This window comes from Phacochoerus africanus, chromosome 3 (genome assembly GCF_016906955.1).
Source record: "Phacochoerus africanus isolate WHEZ1 chromosome 3, ROS_Pafr_v1, whole genome shotgun sequence".
Lineage (NCBI taxonomy): Eukaryota > Metazoa > Chordata > Mammalia > Artiodactyla > Suidae > Phacochoerus > Phacochoerus africanus.
Genome location: NC_062546.1, coordinates 205,153,331 through 205,166,891, shown reverse-complemented (window position 1 = coordinate 205,166,891; position 13,561 = coordinate 205,153,331). Strand labels below are relative to the sequence as shown.

At 57.1% G+C, this 13,561-nt stretch overlaps 1 protein-coding gene across 8 annotated transcripts in view; it reads left to right on the top strand.

Annotated features, from left to right (window-relative positions):
* Window positions 1–780: 780 nt before the first annotated feature.
* KIF1A (kinesin family member 1A) overlaps window positions 781–13,561 on the top strand; it is an 85,355-nt gene continuing 72,574 nt past the window's right edge. For 7 of the 8 annotated variants that reach the window (XM_047773978.1, XM_047773976.1, XM_047773975.1 and 4 more), the window contains exon 1: window positions 781–894. The gene's annotated coding sequence lies outside the window, so the exon portion shown is untranslated. The remainder of the gene's footprint in view (window positions 895–13,561) is intronic. The other variant, XM_047773980.1, reaches the window with a different exon arrangement.

The following is a 13,561-nucleotide window of genomic DNA, read 5'->3' as shown; positions in this document are numbered from 1 at the left end:
CTTGGTTCAAGGAAGTTAACCTGGAGAAACGGGGTGTGAGGACCCGACCCGGAGAAGAGGGGCGGGAGGATGACGGGGTCTCCCGCCGAGGCCTGAGGGTAGCAGAGCCGGCAAGTCCGCCCGCCCGCGATTGCATCAGCCCTTCGAGGAGGGCTGTCTGCGATGCTCTGGTCCTCCTCCAGGGCTCTGGCCGAGACGCGGCCGTGTGAACTCACCTGTTACTCCTCGGAGTCAGTATTCCCACTACCCCCTACAGCCCCTCCCTGGTGCAGGGAGCCCACCCGAGCTTTGTCCCTCCGCGTCGATGCGTTCGTGCGCTTGGCATCGCGGGTGGGGCAGGTGGACATTTAGTGATTTCACGTGAAAGGGGTCGGAGCCGAGGAGGGCCCCACGTGGTGTCCGAGGGGCAAATTTGGGTGGGTGGGGGGCCTCCGGGGTGCGCGCTGCATGGGGACTGCGCCGGGGTAGGGGCGGTGCGGCCGGGCCCTGCTGTCCGTCCCCCACCTCCCCACCAGGCGCGCCGCCGTGTCGGCGGTGATGTCACAGCCCAGCCCCAGCCCCCTCCGGCCCCAGCCCCATCCCCTCGGCGGCCGCGACGCCCGTCCCTCTCCCCGCGCGACAAACCAGCTGGCGGCTGGGGCTCGGGCGCAGCGCTCAGCCAACCAGCGCGGCGGGAGGGGCACGGGGCGGACCGGGCTGGGGGCCCGCAGCCGTCACGCGGTGCCGCCGTCACAGCGCCGAGCGCAGCCGGGGAGCAGGAGCAGCAGCAGCAGCAGCAGCAGCAGCAGCAGCAGCAGCAGCAGCAGCAGCAGCAGCAGGAGGTCTGCGCTCGAGGACCAGCGCCCATGCCCAAGCCCGTGCCCATGCCGGGTCGCCGCCAGTGACGCCGGAGAGGTGAGGCAGCAGCTCGCCAGGCCTCCCGAGCCCGCATCCCGCCCCAGCCATCCGCACGGTGCACCTGCATCGACGGCGCCCGGGGGCGGGGAGCTCGCGCCCGGGGCGGGCGTCCTAGTCTCCGCCCGCGGCTCTGGCGCCGCGCTGCAGCTTCCCTTCCCCCGACCCTCCCCCGTCCCTGCGGAGAACAATGGGGCAAATTCAGGGGTGTCCGCCCTTCTTTCGCAGCGGGGCTGGGCCCTCTGAAAGGGCCCCTTCGTTGAGGCCCCAGCCGCAGAGGGACCCTCGGCTAAGAGGGTGAAGGTCTCCATGCGGGCAGCTGGCCGCACGCTGAGACGCCCTCCCCCGTCCCCGTCTTCCCTCTCCTGGAGCGTGGCCATGACCGGGGATGCGGCCCGATTGCGAGCGGACGGGAGGGGGAGGGGAGGGGAGGGGTGGAGAGGAGGGGGAAGGATGCGGATGGGGCACCCGGGAGGGGGCGCGGCTGCGGCGGCCAGGCTAGAGGGGAGGGCACCCTGGGTGGCGGGGCGCGGGCAGAGGCCCTGGTCCCCGGGGTGGGGGAGGGCGGATGCTGCAGCCAAGAGCAAAACAGGAGGGCAGGCGCGCGGGCGAGCGGGGGCTGCGGCGGAAGGGCTGGGCGGTCGGCTTCGTGCGCACCTCGGGGACGGCCCGCCACCCCGCCCCAAGCCGTGTCCCTTTCCCAAGAGACCCCCTCTCCCTTCCAGAAAGACCTGCAGTTTGGGAGGGGCCGCCTGCGGAGGAGGCCTGCGTCTCCGCGGCCAGCGCCCCAGGAACAGGTGTGGCCCGCCGGCGGGAGGGGAAGGGGCTGCGGGGCCGCGATGTGTCGGCGGGCGGCGCTCGCCGGGCGCCTGGGCTCGGGTGGCAGGGCCCCTGCAGCTTCGGCGCTTTCGCTCGTCCTCTAAGCGGCCTCTCGCCCTCCCGCCCCCCGGCCGACCCCGCCGTGCAGCGCTCGCGCTCGGGGAGGGCTAGGGCGGCAGCCGGGCGGGGAGGAGGGTCCGCAGTCGGCCTGGCGCTGGGTGGGCTGCGGACCGAGGGCCGCAGGGCCGGAGGGGGAGGGGAGGGAGGGAATGCCAAGTCATGGGGCCTGCCGGGCGCGGGCGCGACGTCGCCCCGGCGCGGACCCGCCGCGCGCCCACGTGCCCAGGAATGGGGACGTTCCCGCAGAGACCCGCGGCCCCCTCCCCAGCGGCCGCCCCCTCCAGGGGATGCCCGCATTGCTGAGCTAAAGGCCTGTTCAAGCAGCGGGTTGACTCTTGCTGTCACGCAGGGCTGGCCCCGTCCTCACCCTGGGGAACTCTGCAGGACCCGCAGGCCGCTTCTGCAGAGCGGTCACCTCCCACCCCTCCTCTGCTCCCCTCCACAGCCGTGCCCAGCCCCCTCCGGCTCTGCGAAGGCAGCCTTGGGTTCGAAGGGACGCTCTGGGGTCTGGCGCGGGGGGCGGGGGCTCTACCTGCGGTGCCCGCAGCCGTGCCCAGCCCCCTCCGGCTCTGCGAAGGCAGCCTTGGGTTCGAAGGGACGCTCCGGGGTCTGGCTGGTGTGTGTGTGTGGCGGGGGGTGGGGGGGGGGCTCTACCTGCGGCGGCCATTTTGCAGGTGTGGTTGGTCACCAGTCTCCGCGGGCTGCGGATGGGGCTGGTCGGGCATGAAGCTGCCCTGGCACCTGCAGAGGGTTGCAGTGCCTGCAGGGGAGGGTGAAGGACGCTGCAGGGGCCAGGTCTCAGGTCTGCACTTGGCTGGGTGGAAATCCGGGTACCTTCTGGGGCGGATGGTTGCAGAGAGGCCTTTGGCTGAAAGAGCCAGACTGGTCCCGAGGGGCCGGTCAGTCTCTTGCTGGGTGTGAAGCCTGTGAGGCTCCTGGGTCCGAGCCATGCAAGGGCCTAGTAACTCCATCCCTTGCAGTGCCGGCATCTGCAGATGGGCAGGGTGTTGCCTGTTGGGTGTGGTCCATGGGGCGAGGGAGGCTGGAGTCAGGGCCCCTCCAGCCTGAAGCTCCCAGGGCGGCCCCTGTGAGGAGAGCCCACGAGGTGCCTGCTGGGTGTTCTTTCACTGGGTGCTGTCCCTTCAGTGGGTGCTGCCCCTACTGGGTGTCCTCTTTTTTACCAGCTGGCCTGTCCCGGGGCTTCCCACTGGACCAGCCGTGGCCACGTGGAGACTGAGGCTCTGCCAAAAGCCCAGAGCTGGTGCACTCGCACGGCGGAGGGGGCCCAGCCACCCAGCCTTGTCCCCCTCTGGTCCTCCCTGATGTCAGCACTGCTGGCCTGGGGCTGACCATGTCCTTTGCAGGCAGAGCAGGGAAGTCCTCTCCTGGGCTCTGGGAGGGAGGGAGGGAGGGAAGGAGGGAGAGATGGGGTTGGGGGAGAGCCGGGGAGTGGGGGTCCACCATGGATGGGCGGTGGAGATGGGGCGGCATAGCCTTGGAAGGGGTGGGGGCGGGGGTCCTGGTGGCCCACTCAGCTCAGTAGGCCAGCTCAGGGGGCCATCTGGGTGTGGCGGGGGTTGGGGGGCTGTTCTGACAGGGTCTTGCTGCTGTGGGATTGGGGCCCATGGGGGGACTGCCAGCCCTGGGAAGCCCAGCCTGGCCCTTAGGAGGGATTCACCACGGCATGGCCTGAGACCCTTCTGAGTCTGGAGGAGTCTGAGCTGCCTTCCCTGGGCTGGAGAGCGGCTGGCCAGGGGTCACTCGGCAGCGGGTGACCCAGGATGAGTGCACGGCTGCCCTTGTGCCCTGCCCCATGCTCTCCCCAGACCACTCCGCATTCAGCAGCCTTAGGCCCGAAGGACAGGCTCACCACCCCTGCCCAGGAGGCTGCAGTGGAGGCTGTGTGCCCCTCTGCCACCTCCCTCCTTCCCTCCACCCTGAGCGCCTCTGAGACCCGTGTTGGTGCTGGCCCTTGCCAGCTTGGCCAGGTGCCCAGGGGCACAGCAGGGTGGTGGGCCTGCTCGGTGCTGTTCTGCCCATCAGCTGGTGGAGCTCTTCCGCTCCTGGGCAGGCAGCCCAGGGCAGGGGGCAGGGCCGGGGGAGGGGGTGGTTGGCCTGTGCTTCATGGCGCCACCTTCTAACAGGTTAGCTGTTTAACTCCTGAGCCATTAACCAGGATCCTGGCTTCAGGCTGAGGGGTGCCAGCTGGCCCCAGATGCCCCCAGCACCCCCAGTTCCTCAGGGACCCAGTGGAGGTCACTGTCTTGGGGACATTGGAAGGGTGGAAGGCACAGCCAGGGGCAGTGGTCAGCTGACCTCCTGATTCCTCTGGGTTTCCCCTGGGTCCCCCCCAGGCCGCTTCCTCCCAAGCTTCCTCAGTGCACGCGGGGACCCGCACCCCTTGCAGCCCCTACGTGCCCCCATAGGATTGAGCAGGACACACGGAAGCCAGGGTGGCTGGGTCCGGCCTCCGAGCAGCAGGACCTGCGGCCTCTGTAAAGCCTCCTCCTCGGATGGGGGGTGTAATCTCCTAATCCCGTCCGGCTCTGGGCCTGGCTGCCCCGCCCCCGCCGCCTCCCGCTCTCAGGGACCTGTCCCCTCCCTGGGTCTCAGGGCTCCCTGGGTCCTGGGGAGGACAAGGCAGGACCCCCCCGCCCAGCCCTGGCCGCCTGTCCTTACGCTGCCCCCCCGGATACATGCTCACACGCTCCCTCGCACACTCCCTTGCACACTCACACAGACCTGCACGCCCACCGGCCCTGCTCCTGCCCAGCCCTCTTTCTCCCCTGGAGTCCCGCACAGCCCCCGTGAGGCTCCGGTCCCCCTCCAGCCACCTTGGAGCCCACCGTGAGTGCCCTGAGGGCCACCCCCATGTCGGGGTGGGGGTCGGGGAGCAAGAGCTGAGCACTGGGTGGGCGCAGACTGCATTGTTCACCTCAGTGCCCCCTGACGCCAGCAGCGCTCCCAAGACCCTGATAGGCAGGATGCTGTCCCCAGGTTGCAGATTTGGAGGCTGAGGCTCCTCAGAATGCTTGTGACTTGTCAGAGAGGACCTGGGACTCGACCCCAGCGCCTCAGACTCCAAAGACACTCTGCTCTTTCAGTGCTTTCTGCTCCCACCCCCCGCATTGCCCCTGAGTCCCGGGCCAGCACGGGGCCTCACAAGCATGGACACAGTAAAGGCCGGTTCCGTGCTGGGCCAGCTGCTTTGGGCCCAGGGTGAACAGATGCCACTTTCCAAGGGGTGGGGGTTGTCCGTGTGTCTGTCTCCCATCCAGGGCCCCTCAGCTCCAGAAATGCAGGAGGGGGTGGGGGTGGGGCTGCCCCTGGGCCCCCTTCCCCAAGTCCAACCTCCAGCCTGTCCTGGGGGGAGGCTGATGGTGCCCAGGGGTGTCAGGGATCCTGCCCCATGCCCACCCCAGCCTCAGCCCTGCCGGGAACACTGAGGGGGGCCTCAGCCTCTGTCTCTACCTGTCATCAGCTTGGACCAGAATGGTGGGGCAGGACTCAGCCATCAAGGCCCAAGGCCTGTGGTCTGTGGGGACCATGCTTCTGGGGGCTGTCGTGGGGCTGGGGGTCACTCAGCTGCTAGCGTCACCTGGTCCTCACTCTCCACCTGCTTCTGGGGCCAGGGCTGTGCCATGGCTGAGGCCCCTGGTGCCTGGGAGGGTGGCAGCTCCGGGTGATGCCATAGGGCAGACAGCTCAGGTCTCAGCCCCTGTGGCTTTGCCACGTTCCCTGGGCAGGTCGGTGACATTTCCCCTAGATCTCAGCTGTCCCTTTCTTCCGTGCTCACCCTCCCCAGCTCCCGGCCATCCTCTCTCTTCTGCCGAGTCCCCTCTTTCCTGGCACCCTCACCTTGGAAGCCAGCATCCTCCTGCAGCTCGCTGAGTCCCTGGGCTGGAGTCTCTTGGGCCCCAGAGCTGCTTCTTTCTTTGTTTCCTGTCTTGTCTTGCTGGAGCACATCCTTGTGCAACTTCCTAGAAAGGCGGATGGGTCCTCAGCTGTGTGAGGGCATCTGCTCCGTCCTCACGCTGGGAGGATGCTTGAACCGGGACACTTGGTGGTGACTCACGCTGAAGGCTTGGGTATCATCACCTCTGTGCCCAGTCGCCCTCAAGAAGCCTTTGTCAACAGCTCGTCTTTGCTCTGGAATCCCTTAGGATCCTTTCTTGGTCTGTGGACCGCGGCCATCAGTGGGGGCGCGCGAGGGTGGGTGTGTGCGTTTACTGGTGCTCAGTCAGAACTGCCAGCAGGACACAGGCTCTGTTTTCTCATCTGTTTGTGTATTTTTCCCTGTTCGTTTTTTTTGTTTTCTTCCTTGAATTCACATACTGGTCTTCCCATGTTCTTGTCTTTTCTTTCGTTCTGTCTCCTTGTTTGTGTTCTATTTTCTGGACAATTTTTGGACTTCGTTTTCAAGTTCTTCGGGGGATTTTGTGTGTAAATTTCAGCGTTGTGCCTGTTTATCTCTAAAAGCGCCATCTTCCTGGTCTGAGTGGTCCCATTTCATAGCATCCTGTTCTTGTTTCAGAAATGTAGTATGTTCTTGAAGCATTCTGAGTAGGTTTCTAGAGGCTGTTTGTGTGTTTGCCCGTTTGTTGTGGTTTATCTCTTCCCTGTAGACCCTGTTTTCTGCTGGTTTATTTCCATCTCCTCTCCTGTGTGAAAGGCCTTGGTCCACTCATGTTAGGGATGCCCGCTGGGGCATCAAGGTCACTGCTCCTGGCTTCCTGTGGTGGATGGGATTCTGACCAGAGCCAAGCGTGGGAGGTGGGGGCGCCTCCTGGCAGGTTTGCTTTAGGCAGAGGGGTGGGAGCTGGGTGCCAAGCTGTCCCCCCAACACCAGCACACAGTGCCAGCCCCTACTCCCAGGATGGCACTCTCCCCGGGAGTTTTATTCCATTTCCACAAGAAGAGCCACCTGCTCTTTGCCTGAGGTCCTGGCAGCCTCTGCCCTCTGTGGAAAGGGCTGAGGCTCTCACCCATCGCTGCGGTGGTTCTGCAGACCGGCCTGCGCCAGGGCCCCCTCCTCAGCCTCACTGCCCACGCCTGCCCCCACTGGAGCTGGGAGCCCTCAGCCCAGAGTCCCAGAAGACGTCTGCCCTAATCTTCATGGAGGGAGTGGGGCACTGTCCTACCCCACTTTTCAGACGGTGCCACAGAGGCGTGCAAGTTCCGTTTGTGTCCCTGAGACCACGGAGGTGCACCCCAAGGCCTTGGCATCGAGCAGTTAGACGCCTGATCCAGGTATCCCCAGCACCCCAAATTTGGTATCAGGACTCCAGTACCCACCCCTGGGCTCTGAGTAGCGATGCCAGGATCTTACCACGTGTGCCCGTCTGTTTGTGAGATTCCCACAGACGCTGCATTCACTTTTGCATCTAGACAGCACTCCTGCGAGGCTGGTCTCTGGCCAGGGGACATTTAGGGTGACTCCAGCCCCCTCCTCCCCCTGCCAAGCTCACACACAGCATCTCTAGCGCCATGGGTGGTGGCCACATGGTCTGCAGCCTCACTAGGAACTGCCATGGGAGTTGCTGTCATGGCACAGTGGAAACGAATCCGACTAGGAACAATGAGGTTGTGGGTTCGATCCCTGGCCTCGCTCAGTGGGTTAAGGATCTGGCGTTGCCGTGGCTGTGGTGTAGATCGCAGACACAGCTCGGACCCGCGTTGCTGTGGCTGTGGTGTAGGTCAGCAGCTACAGCTCCAATTGGACCCCTAGCCTGGGAACCTCCATATGCTGCGGGTGTGACCCTAAAAAGACAAAAAAAAAAAAAAGAAACAAAGAAAGAGAAGAGAAACTGCCATGTTTTCCAGCCATTGAACCAGTTGTGTTTCCCCACGTGCTCTGTAAGTCCCTCTGCTCTGTCCCTAACGGTGTTGTGACCTGACGGGCATGGTTGTAAACGGTGTTTCTTTCTTTCTTTTTTTCTTTCTGTTTTTGTCTTTTAGGCCACACCCGCAGCATATGGACTTTCCCAGGCTGGGGGCTGAATCCGCACTGCAGCTGCCAGCCTACAGCACAGCTCACAGCAACGCCAGATCCTCAACCCCCTGAGGGAGGCCAGGAATCGAATCCACATCCTCATGATCCCAGCTGGGTTCCTTACAGCTGAGCCGCAATGGGAACTCCTAAACAGTATCTCTTAATTCATGTCGTAGTTAAGTGTCTTGTCCTGGCGTTTGCTGTTTCTCTCTTTTGGCCCAGCCTTTGTGACTCTTTTCTTTGATTTTTGTCTGTTCTCTGTGTGTTCTGCACACGGACCCTTGTCGATCACACGCGCTGCACACCTGTCAGGTGGGCGGCCTCTTCTTCCCCCTTTGCATGGTGCCTTGAGGTCTGGACTTTGCTTCTGTGAGCTCAGAGATCCTTCTCCAAGGCGAGCACGGACATAAGAGTCTTCCTGTCCCTCCAGCACCTGCTTGTTCCGCTCGGCCTTCAGTCCACATGGAATCTGTTTTGCTCTCAGAAGAATCGCGGTGGATATTTTTGCATACGACTGAGGTTGTCTCAGTCTGTCAGGCTGCTGTTAACAGGACAGCACAGACTGGGGGGATTGTAAACAACAGAAACTTCTGCCTCACGGTCCTGAGGCTGGACATCCAAGATCGGGGCACCAGCATGGCCAGGGCACGGCACGGGTCGGGGTGCCACGTCCTGGTGAGAGCCCTGGTGTGGGTGGCACACGGCCAGCTCCTCCTTGGGTCTGCCCATGGCCGAGGGCAGAGAGGAAGCAGGTTCTCTTGGGACTTTTATAAGGGCACTCATCCCTTTCAAGAAGCTCCATCCTCATGGCCTGTCAAGTTCCCAAGTGCCCCGCTTCCTGACACGGTCACCTGGGAGGCAGGCTTTTAACGTGGGAATTTTGAGGGGACCCGGACCTTCAGTCCACGAGTCCCGTTTTCTTGGCGTCACCGATTGATCCGCTTCCCATCAGCCCATAAGGCCTCCCCCATCAGACACCAGAGGGGCTGTGTGTGCAGGTGGGCTTCTGGCATCCCTGCTGCTGCAGCGCTGCTGCTCGTCCCGGCCCGTTGTCTCAGTTGCTTCAGCTTCATGTGAAGCCTGGATATCAGGGGGCTGCCGCCTCTGCCCCTTTGGGGTTCTCCAAGCTTGTTGTTGATATTTGTGGTATCTCACATGTCCATAGCAATTTTAAAGGGCAATTTGTCCAATTTCTCTCTCTCTCTCTCTCTCTCTCACACACACACACAGAGCCTCAAACAAAAACCAAATCCGTCTGTGGTTTCATTTGAAAGCATATGGAAAGTTTCGATTCACTGAGGTGAAAATAAACATTTTCAAGATATTGAGATTTCTTTTTCTTTGTTTATTTAGATTTCCTATAATTTTGGGGGAAAGTTTTAACGTTTTCCTTCATAGACGTTCTAGTCACCCTTTGTGACATTTTATACTTTTGTTTGTCTTTTAAATGGCACCTGAAACATGTGGGTTTTTCACTCCGTCTCCAGCGCGTACCAGCAGGGTTGGTTCCAAGTGACTTGGGTGAACTTTCCCTCTAAGTAAAACGGTTTGTTTGTGGATCCTCCTGATTTCTGGGTAGATAAGCAGATAGGCTGCAAATAACGACCATCTGGTTTATTCTTTTCCAGCCTGTGGTTTTCCGCCGTTATTCCTTTTTCCTGCCTTATCACTCTGGCAAGAACCTCTGCTGCGGTGTTCAATAAAAGTGGCGCGAGCACATGCATCCGAACTTGCTCCTGAATTCGAAGGGAAAGTTCCTAAGATGTCACCATTAAGTGTGATGTGTGGTTGTATAAATAGGGGTTTAGTAGATACCCTGCTGTGAGCGTAAAGAAGTTTTCTTTTGTTCTCACATTGCCAAAAGTTTTGCCATAAATGGGTTTTGAAAATTACTGACTGCTTCTTCAGTATCTGTGGAGGACCTCCTCTGGCCTTTTTTTCCTTCAGTCTGATGCGTGATGAGTTACGCATGTCCTGATGTTAATGTTATCTTACCATACTGGTATTCCTGCAATAAGCCTATGACATTATCTATTTAATTTTCTGCTGGACTTTCTCACGAATTTTTGGATTTGGTATCCATGCTCATTAGTGAAGTAGGTCTGTCATCTTTATTTCTCACATTTTCTTTGTCTAATTTGATGCCAAGGTTGTATGAGCCTCGACGAATGAGTTGGGGATATAATCTCTCTCCCTCTCTTTTTCCTGTTCTCTTAAATTGTTTGTATAAGATGGGAAATATTTGCTTTTTTGAATATATATGGTAGAACTCACTTTTAAAAAGTGTCTGAGACTTCTGCTTTTTTGGTGGGTAGATTCTTAAACTATTGAATCAGTTTCTTTACTGATTGTAGAAAAGTTCAAGTTCATTCTGACAATGTTTTCTCCTGGTCATAGGTCCTCTTTTCCTGCTTCTTGGCATATATAGCAACTTTTAAAAATTGAATTCTAGACACTTCTCCATTGTGGAGTATCTGAATTATGCTTTCTTCCTATAAAGATTGTTGGGCTTTGTTTTCACAGGCAGTTACATTTCGTGAGGACTTATGTGATACTAGAAGACCTGATTTTAAGCTTTTCTAGAGTTACTCTGGGGTAGCTGTCACTCTAGGAATGGTTAAGCCCACACTAAAATATGCTTTCTGTGGTCTCTACTGAATGCCTGGGGGTCTGCGGTGGAGGAATCGAGAGGACTGGCTGGTGGGAGCATAGAGGCCTTCTGACTTTGTGTGGGCTTTGGGAATTATTCAGCCTTCTTTGCCTGCACTACACAGGCAAGGACTAGCAGTCTCCAGACTCAAGGGTACCCCTTTGCAGATTTCTGGTGCTCTATTCCTTTCCTTTCCAGGACTTTGACCCACAAATTCCAGCTGCTTCAATCTACCCAAATTCTGATTGTCATCTCCTCAAAGTTGCTGAGCAGTCTGGGTCCCACCTCCCAAGCCTGAGGTCCATGAAAGACTCCAGGCAGATGTGGAGTGGTTGTTGGGCTTACTGCCTGTGGTTTCCTTCTCGCAGTGCCTTTGGCACTGTGTCTGAGAAGAGTTATTTTCATATATTTTGTCCAGTTTGCTAGTTGTTGCTTACAGTGGGCGGTTACGTACGGTCCTTGCAGCTCCTTCATGGCTGGAGGTGGAAGTGCTACAAATTTTCCTAGTAGTCTTTTCATGATCATTTACTACTAAGTTTATTTATAACGCTATAGTGATTTTTTCTTTTGTGTGTTATTTAGAAGTTTTTAAAAACTTGTCTAGACAGGGGTTTTTAATGATCTTTTATTGCTTTTTAATTTAACTGTGTTCAAATTCTGTGATCCATTGGATCCAGAGTCTTTGAATTTTTTCAGGAACTACTTTACGGCCTACTACATGGTAAAATCTTCTGAATAGTCCCTGTGTGTTAGAAAAGAATGTGCTTCTCTAATTTTTGAGGCCAAGAGAACACACGTTCATCAGTTCGTGATTATGATGTTGTTCGAATCCTCTACGTCCTTCTGTCGGCTTGATCTGTCAGCTGGTGAGCAATGTGTCAAAACTCCTGCCATAATAAAAGTAATAAATGATTCCATACTGAATGACTCTTAACCTTGGTTTTATGTTTTCATTGTTTTGGGGCCATTCTGGGTAATTTTTTCTGACGTGTTTTCCAGTTCATTAATTCTCTGTTCAGCTCTATTTAATTTGTTGATGAACGCGACTGCTAAGTTTTAAAATTTATAGGGTTGCCTTTTTCTTTCTAAAAGCTCTGCATAGTCCCCCCCCCATTTTACTGCATTATTTCCTCTTCCTGATTATTTCTGTAAACATTTTAAGTGCACTTATTTTATAATCTATCTGAGAATTGCAACATCTGGGGTCCTTGAGGATCTAATTTTGGTTTTCTTTTCTTTTCCTTTTTTCCCCCCAAGTCTTGCTCATGGTGAATTCCATCTGGTATTGGGTACCATTTTACTGTGAGCTTCCATATGACTGACCTCCACCTGTGGGAATACTGGGGACCCAAGGGGAGGAAGCTATTCCCAAGGAGGATTTGTATCTGCTTTGGTCAGGCACAAACACCTGAGCTAATTTCTCAAACTTGGGCCTCATTGATCATGCAGGTGTTATGAATTTGAGACCCAAAGCTGCACGAGGACAGGTCTGTGGCCTCAACTTCTCAGAAACATTGGCTTTTTCATCATACAGAGCTGAGAGTCATTCGGACTAATTCCCAGGTCCCTTTTATAGCAGATGGCCTTTCCCCTGCCTTCCCCTTTATAGGATCCAATTTTTTGTGATATTTGGTTCTAGTCCCAACCGCATGTGTTTGAGGCCATGCCTCCCATCCTCCACTCAGCAGGTGAAACTCAATGCTCTGCAAATGCCTGCGGCTGCCTCCTCAGTTGGCGGTTGGCCTGTGGGACGGGCTTCCCAGTTTAACTTCAGCCCCTCCTTCCTCTTTTATCCCTTCCTCAGCGTTCTCTTTTATTCTGATACTTGTTATTTCTCCCAGGTTTCTGGGTGATTTCGAATGGGGGGGTATCATGACCGTCAGAGTGCTGGAAATGGAGTCTCACTTACCCTTTTCCCCATCAGTTGAGAACCGTTCATTCTAAGGAGCAAACTCAGTTTTGGCTTCACGCACATCAACACTTGTCTGCAAAAGTGAGCTAGCTTTCTCTCTCCCTCCCTCTTTTCCTGAACCTTCTGGTAATGATTATTTTTTAAATCATTCATTTTAGGTTAAATATGAGCATCATTTCAAAGAGTCAAATACATCTACAAGACTCATGTAGAAGCTCGGCAGGTTTGCCCTCCATCCCCAGCCTCAACCTCTTTCACTCCCTTCCCTGTTTTGTTGTTGCCATTGCTAGGTGGCTCTATATTGCTAAATAATGTGCTTATTCTGCTCATTTTTGGCCTGCCTTAGGAGTCACATAAATAGAAAGACATCGAATTTAGTGTTTAGCTCATCGTTTCTAATTTATCTTCTCTCCCTCCTGAAATGCCGCTGAAATAACAGCAGAGGTAAACTAAAGAAAGACCTAGGAGGTCCTTTCGTGGCCCAGGGGTAATAAACCTGACTAGTATCCATGAGGATGTGGGTTCAATACGTGGCCTTGCTCAGTGGGTTAAGGATCTGGCATTGCCGTGGGCTGCGGTGTAGGTTGCAGACACGGCTCGGATCCTGCGTCACTGTGGCTGTGGCGTAGGCTGGCGGCTGCAGCTCTGATTCCACCCCTTGCCTGGGAACCTCCATATGCCGCAGGTGCAGCCCTAAAAAGACATGAAAAGAAGGAAGGGAGGAAGGAGGGAAGGAGGAAGAGAGGGAGAGAGAAATCCTTCTCTGAGGATTAAACAAAAACAACAACAGAAGAGAAGGCACAGCACCCACATTTTGGGAAGTGAAAAACAGAAGCCGTGTGGTAACCGACAGCGGATTTACGACAGCTGAATGCAAGGGGGGACATTGGGGAGCAGCCCGTGGGTGTCCTCATGAGGCTCAGGAACTGGGCCCCCAGAATCCTGGGCAGAGGTCCTGAGTCTGCTGGAGAAGCAGTCGGATTCTAAAGGGTTCTCCCCACCAGCTCCTTCCCCCTCCTTCCTTTTTAACCCCTCTCCCTCCTTGCTCTCATCCATTTCCGTGACCTAGAGAGTCAGTGTTCACAAGCCGAGGTTCACTTTCCCTGCCCTGACTCTCCCCAGATGCCCACACGCAGCCACCACCACTGCACCTCCTCCCCTCCCCTCCCCCTCC